Genomic DNA, 7,500 nt, shown 5'->3' with positions numbered 1-7,500 from the left:
GGGCGAACGGGACCCCCCGCCGCGGAAGGCGGACGTGCTAGAGGAGAACGCGACCTCGAGGCGGGCGCGACCCCCCGCTCGGGGGCCCTCTCTCTCTCTCTCTCTCCCGGGGCGGCGCGCTCCGCAGCGGGCGGGGACGCGGCAGGAAAACCGACGCAGGCTGCTTGCGGCGGCCCGAAAGCGAGGGGGAGGCCGGCGGACGCCCCCGGCCCCCACACCCCGGCCACTCCGGAGCGGGACGCGCCGCGCTGTGCTCCCTCCGGGCTCGCCCGCTCGGGCGGAAGCCCCCTTTCCGTCTGCTCGGCTGGCTTGCTTTCCCCACGGTTTTTCCTCGGTTGCCACCCCGCCGGCTCGCTGCTCGCGGCCGGCACCCGACGGGCCCCGAGACGAGGCCGGCGCCGGCGCCTCGCTCGACGAACGAACTCGGTACGCCTGCGGCTCGCGGGGCCGCTCGGCCGTCACACGGCTGGATTCGGTCGGACGAGCCTTTCCTTGGGCGCGGAGCGGCGGCCGCCCGCCGCTCCCGGCCCGGGCGGGCGAGCGTCTCGCCTCGCCTACGGCGGGAAGCGAACCGGAGAGGAGGCCGCCCGTGCCTGAACACCGGACGACGCCGCGGCTTCCACGGGAAAAGGAGCGCGGAAGTGCCGGCCCGCCGGGGGCCCTCTCCGACGCGACCCGAATGGCCTCATCGATCGATGCACGGAAAGAGGGGTGGGGGGGAAGAGGGGGGAGAGGAGGAAGGCGCGAGCCCTTCCCGGGGGCGCGGCGGAAAGACCGCGCGCGCACGTGCAGGCGGGTGTGCGTGGGCAACGTCCGACGAGAGGTGCTCGCCCGTGCCTGAACACCGGCCCGCCCCACGCCGCCCCGAACGAGTCGGGGAGCGGGTTTGGACCGGCCCGCCGGGAAGCCTCTCCGACGTGCCCGAGGAGCGCCGGGGGATCGGGTTGGGCTCCCGCGTGCGAGTGAGGATGCGGTGCGAAAGGACAACGAGGCGAGAACGAGGCGCCGCCGCCACGACCGCCGACGAGCTCCGGGTCCCGCCTGCCACCGTCGCCTACGGCGGGACCTCCCCGGGGGCGCCCCCGGCCCTTCTACCTTCGGGTGCCGGCACGCCGGCCCGTGCCCTTCTTCTCCGCGCTCGCTTGCTTTCTCTCTCGCCTTCCTCTCGGGGCTCTCCCTCTCTCTCTCGCCTGCTCCGCTTCGCCCCGGCGGCGCGCTAGTCGGATTCCTCCCGTTCGCGCTCTCTCTCGCCTTCTCGGGTTCGCCCTGGTGACGCGGGAGCCGGTTTTCCCTCCGCACGCTCTCTGGCCTCGCCCGGCTTTTTTTCGCTGCTCGCCCGAGAGACCGCCATTAGACCACCAGCGAGCGGCGGGACGGGGCGCCAAGGACACACCGAAGCGACCGGGGTCGATCGAACGAACCGACGCCCGAGAAAGCCGCCGCCGCCGCCGCCGCACATTTCCTCTCTGCCCGGCCGGTCAACCCAGCTCGCGAGCGCCCGCTCACCACCGTCTCAGGAGCAGAGTCCGCACTCTCTCCTACCGACGAAAAGGAAAGGCATCCGAAAAAAAAGCTCCGCAGCTGTTGGCGCCGACTACCGGCAAAGGCGCCGACAGCAGCCGACGTTTACCTCGACGTAACTGGAGGCAGAAAATTAGAGCGACGCCTCTGGCCGCTCCGGAGCTGCAGCGCCCCCACAACGCCACGGACGCCAAGACTCGCCGAAACGGGGTAGACCTGCACGCAAGTCTCTAGCCGCACGGCAGCGACCTCTAGCCGCCCGAGCCGAGCGAGCGAGCCGGTCGGACCGGGGTAGACGGTGCCGCCGCTGCGCAGCCGACACGGCAGCGACCTCTAGCCGCCCGAGAGGAGCGAGCGAGCCGGTCGGACCGGGGTAGACGGTGCCGCCGCTGCGCGGCCGACTCGGCAGCGACCTCTAGCCGCCCGAGCCGAGCGAGCGAGCCGGTCGGACCGGGGTAGACGGTGCCGCCGCTGCCCAGCCGACTCGGCAGCGACCTCTAGCCGCCCGAGCCGAGCGAGCGAGCCGGTCGGACCGGGGTAGACGGTGCCGCCGCTGCGCGGTTGACACGGCAGCGACCTCTAGCCGCCCGAGCCGAGCGAGCGAGCCGGTCGGACCGGGGTAGACGGTGCCGCCGCTGCCCAGCCGACACGGCAGCGACCTCTAGCCGCCCGAGAGGAGCGAGCGAGCCGGTCGGACCGGGGTAGACGGTGCCGCCGCTGCGCGGCCGACTCGGCAGCGACCTCTAGCCGCCCGAGCCGAGCGAGCGAGCCGGTCGGACCGGGGTAGACGGTGCCGCCGCTGCGCGGCCGACTCGGCAGCGACCTCTAGCCGCCCGAGAGGAGCGAGCGAGCCGGTCGGACCGGGGTAGACGGTGCCGCCGCTGCCCAGCCGACACGGCAGCGACCTCTAGCCGCCCGAGAGGAGCGAGCGAGCCGGTCGGACCGGGGTAGACGGTGCCGCCGCTGCGCGGCCGACACGGCAGCGACCTCTAGCCGCCCGAGCCGAGCGAGCGAGCCGGTCGGACCGGGGTAGACGGTGCCGCCGCTGCGCGGCCGACACGGCAGCGACCTCTAGCCGCCCGAGCCGAGCGAGCGAGCCGGTCGGACCGGGGTAGACGGTGCCGCCGCTGCGCGGCCGACACGGCAGCGACCTCTAGCCGCCCGAGCCGAGCGAGCGAGCCGGTCGGACCGGGGTAGACGGTGCCGCCGCTGCGCGGCCGACTCGGCAGCGACCTCTAGCCGCCCGAGAGGAGCGAGCGAGCCGGTCGGACCGGGGTAGACGGTGCCGCCGCTGCCCAGCCGACACGGCAGCGACCTCTAGCCGCCCGAGAGGAGCGAGCGAGCCGGTCGGACCGGGGTAGACGGTGCCGCCGCTGCGCGGCCGACACGGCAGCGACCTCTAGCCGCCCGAGCCGAGCGAGCGAGCCGGTCGGACCGGGGTAGACGGTGCCGCCGCTGCGCGGCCGACACGGCAGCGACCTCTAGCCGCCCGAGCCGAGCGAGCGAGCCGGTCGGACCGGGGTAGACGGTGCCGCCGCTGCGCGGCCGACACGGCAGCGACCTCTAGCCGCCCGAGCCGAGCGAGCGAGCCGGTCGGACCGGGGTAGACGGTGCCGCCGCTGCGCAGCCGACACGGCAGCGACCTCTAGCCGCCCGAGCCGAGCGAGCGAGCCGGTCGGACCGGGGTAGACGGTGCCGCCGCTGCCTAGCCGACTCGGCAGCGACCTCTAGCCGCCCGAGCCGAGCGAGCGAGCCGGTCGGACCGGGGTAGACGGTGCCGCCGCTGCCTAGCCGACTCGGCAGCGACCTCTAGCCGCCCGAGCCGAGCGAGCGAGCCGGTCGGACCGGGGTAGACGGTGCCGCCGCTGCCTAGCCGACTCGGCAGCGACCTCTAGCCGCCCGAGCCGAGCGAGCGAGCCGGTCGGACCGGGGTAGACGGTGCCGCCGCTGCCCAGCCGACTCGGCAGCGACCTCTAGCCGCCCGAGCCGAGCGAGCGAGCCGGTCGGACCGGGGTAGACGGTGCCGCCGCTGTGCAGCCGACTCGGCAGCGACCTCTAGCCGCCCGAGCCGAGCGAGCGAGCCGGTCGGACCGGGGTAGACGGTGCCGCCGCTGCCCGGCCGACTCGGCAGCGACCACCCCGCGGAGACCGGCCGAGTCACTCGGAGCCGGATAGACCGTGCTCAGTCAGGGCTCCGCCTCGCTGCGACCGGCTCACGCCGCCCACGCCGCGCGCGGCCCGTCCGGTCCGGCGTACTCCGGCGCGGAGCGAGCGGGTCGGTCGGCGCCCTCCGGGGCCGCCCCACCGGTCCGGCGTACACGCGCCGGCCGGCCCTCGCAGCGGCCTCCGCCGTTCGCCCGAGCCGAGCTTGCGAATCGGTTTCCCCCCCCTCCGCCGGGGCCGGCCCGACCGGTCCGGCGTACGTGAGCCGCCGCGCGCAGCGGCGTCCGCCGTTCGCCGCGGCGCGTGGCGGGGTCGGTCGGTCCCGCGTGCCCGTGCGGCCGCCGCCGCCGCCGCCCCGGAGCGATCGTGCCGCTCGTAAACGGGTAGAGCTCTCCGCCGCTCCCGTACCGCGACGGGAGCGACCCGTAGGCGCCTCCGCCTGCGGTCCGCGCCGCTCGGAGCCGGGTGGACGTTGCCGGCGCGCCGTGCGGTGCCGTGCCGCGCCGCGCCGCGCCGCGCTGCCCGGCAGCCGCCTCTCCACGCCGCCGCGGACCGGCCGAGCCGCTCGGAGTCGGGCAGACGGCGCGCAGTCCGGCCGCAGCCGCGGAGCGACCGGGCGGGTCGGCGCTCGCCGGGGCCGGGCCGCCCTTCCGTCGTACCCGAGCCGCCGCCGCCGCCGCCGCCGCCGCCGCCGCCTCGGAGCGACCGAGCCGGTCGGTCGGTCGGTGCAGGGTGGACCCGGCCCGTTCCGGGCGTAGTCCGGCTCCGCGGCTCGGCGGCAGGCGCGACTGACCGAGGCGGCTGCGAGGGGCGTCCGGCCGCGGCCCGGGGACCGGCGGAGGCCCGTTCCCGTTCGCCTCGCGTGCGTTCGTTTGCCTGTCCGTTCCTTTATTTTTTTTCACCGGCTTGTGTTTGTGTGCGCGTTCGCTTGTGTGACACTTTTCGTTGCGTTTCCTTTTCGCTCGGTGGCCCGGTAACTCTTCGCGTCGGGTGTTTCGACTCGGGTATTTGAAACCCAACCCGCCCGCGGCTTGCAGGCTGGGGGGGGGGGGGGGGGGTGACGGGTTGGGTTGGGTCGGTTGCGGAGGGGGGGGGGGGGGGCCGCTTTTCCCCTCGCCGTTGTGTTGGGCACGCGCACCCGACTCCCCCCCCGACTGCCCCCCGCCCCCCCTTCCCCCCCGGGGACCCGCGAACGCGGCCTCTCGAGGAAGCGCGCAGGCGCCGGCGGGTCCCCGCCCACGCGGAGCCGAGCGGGCGGGAAAGCGCGGCGGGCTCGCGAGAGGACGGCCGCTCGCGTCGGCGCGGGGAGGAGAAGTAACGGCGGGGAGACGGCGGCAGAGGTAGGCCGGCGGGGAACGGCCTCGTCCGTCCCGGGGCCGGGTACGGGTGGGTGGGTGTGCGTGTCTGGGATTCGTTCGTTCGACTCGTCCGGGTGCCGGGCTCGCCCCGAGCCTCTCTCCGGACCCCCCCCCCCCCCCCCCCCCACTCAACTGAAGACCCCCACCCCTCCCAAAGGGAAAAAAAAAAAAAAAAAAAAAAAAAAAAAAAAAAAGAGAGAAAGAAACGGAAAGAAAAGAAGGCGCGTGCGGGGCTGGGGTCAGCGGGGACCGGCCGAAGCCATCGGGTCCGGCCCGCCGGAGGGCAGGGGGAGAGAAAATTCGAAAGAACAAAAAAAGGCGGGAAAGACGAACAAAGCCGGGCCGATCGGGCGGGGCGGAGCCGGGGGGGGGGGGGGGGGGGGTGGAGGTTGCGGGGTGGGGGGAGGGGGGGGGGGGGGGGGGGGGATGGGGGGGGCGCCGCACGCCGAGCCTCGGCGTTGGCCACCGTCCGGCCGAGCCAGCGGGTCCGCCCCCCCCGCCTTTCCCCTGGGGAGTCGGGTGGGTGGTGGGGGACGGGCAGGGACGGCGGGAAAAGAAAGGAAAGGCGGGAAAGGAAACGAGTAACGGAAAACCCCAATCCCGCAGCTGTCTCGGCCGACGTCCCCCAAGAAGAAAAGAAGGGAACGGACGACGAGCCAGCAAACGAGCGCTCGCACGGACGTCGGACGGACGGGCAGCGGCTTGGAGAAGAAAGTAAGAGGGGCCCTGGTGGGGGGGGGGGGGGGGGGGGGGTTTTGAGAGCAGGGTGGAAAAAAACCCGGAATAACACGTACGGGTGCTGCAGGCGGATTGACCGAGCAAATACGTCAGCGAAGAAACAGAAAGACATTCGAAAGCGCGTTAGAAAAACGTATAAAAATTAGGAAGTTCTTAAAAACGAAAAAGCAGGGAGCGGGGGAAAAAGAAGGAAAAGAAGGAGAACGCCGAACGTTAAAAAAAAAAACTAGGGAAAAAAAAAAATCAGTCGAGACGAAATCACGCGTGGCGTGCTCGGTGGGGGGGGGACGGGGGACGGTAGGGAGAGGGGCCGCGGGTGGAGGGGGGGGGGGGGGGGGGTTGTCTCGGACGGGCAGCCGCCAGCTCTGCCCGCCACCCCGTGGCGACCACCCGCGCCCGCAAGCGAGCGAGCGGACGGGTAGGTGGAAACCCATCGGGATGAGACGGACAAAGGAGTAGGGCCAAGCGAAAAGAGAGAGGGGATTTAGGAAAAACAAAACCAAAAAAGGAGAGAGAGAGCGAGCCCGTAGAAAACCAGGCGTAAAGAGCGGGAATCAGAAAAACGCGTCACGGCGTAAAAGGCCGGGGTTGGGGTGAAGGTCGGGGGGCGGTGGGGGGCGGGGGGTGGGAACAGGAGGAGGAGGAGGAGGAGGAGGAGGAGGAGGAGGCTCTGGCGGCACGGCGCAACCCCCGCCCCCCTCGCGCCAGCGAGCGAGGAAATGGACGCGCGAGGAGAGGTTTTATTTGAACAGACAAACGGGAAGAGAAAGTAATGAGACTTTTTTAAAAAGCGAGGGAAGCGAAGACTAGAAAGCCAAAAATAGAAAGGAATTAATTAGGAGGAAAAAAAAAAAAAGCAGAAATCCGTTTGCGAGGAGCACCTGCCTGGGAAGAGGGGTCAGGAGGGTCAGGGGTCGAGGCTGGGGGGTGCGCGGGGAGGGGGGTTGCGTGCGCGCGAGCGTGAGCAGGGCGGGTGGGGGGGGGAGGGTAAGGAAGGGCTCAGGCGCCGGCCGGCAGCTGTAGCCCAGCAACCCCGGCACGACCCGCCGCGCCTGGCGAGGGCCTGCCGGGCCCGAGCAGGATCAAGGAGCGGGCGAACCGACGGGCGGAGAAACGCGTGGAGAGGGAAGGGACGGGAATGAAAAAGAAAGAAGCCAGAAGACGGCCTGGCGAGGGGAACCCGGGAGAGGGAGGGAGGGTCGGGGGTCGAGGCTGCGGGGGGACGGCCTGCGGCGCGCGAGCGAGCGAGCGAGCGAGGGAGGGAGGGAGGGAGCGAAGGAATCGAGGAGCGAAAAGAAAAGCGACCATGGGAAAGACGCGTCCTTTGTTTGTCGTTTGTTTATTTATCTGTCCGTCCGTCTGTCCGTCCGTCCGTCCGTCCGCCCGCCTTTGAACGAGCGAGCGGCAGCTTCAAAAAGCGAGGAGAGCACGGCTTTGAAGAACCCCGGACGGAGACTCACGACGGCACGGTCGCGCCAGGTGAGTCCGGGAGGTGACGGAGGGTGGGGGGGGGGCGGAGGGTGCGCCCCATCGGCCTGCCTCCCCCCGCAACCCCGTGGCGACAGCCCCCTCCTGGCAAGGCCCCGCCGGGCCGGGCCGGGCCTGCGCACGCGCGCCAGGGAACGAGCGGCCGGGCGCGTCGAGGAATATTTTCGTCAAGCGAGTAGTTGAGCGAAACCGAATGAATGAATGAATGACTGAATGAATGAACGAACGAACG

This window comes from Lagopus muta, chromosome 30 (genome assembly GCF_023343835.1).
Source record: "Lagopus muta isolate bLagMut1 chromosome 30, bLagMut1 primary, whole genome shotgun sequence".
Lineage (NCBI taxonomy): Eukaryota > Metazoa > Chordata > Aves > Galliformes > Phasianidae > Lagopus > Lagopus muta.
The sequence above is the reverse complement of the archived record's forward strand: the minus strand, read 5'-3'. Positions refer to the sequence as shown.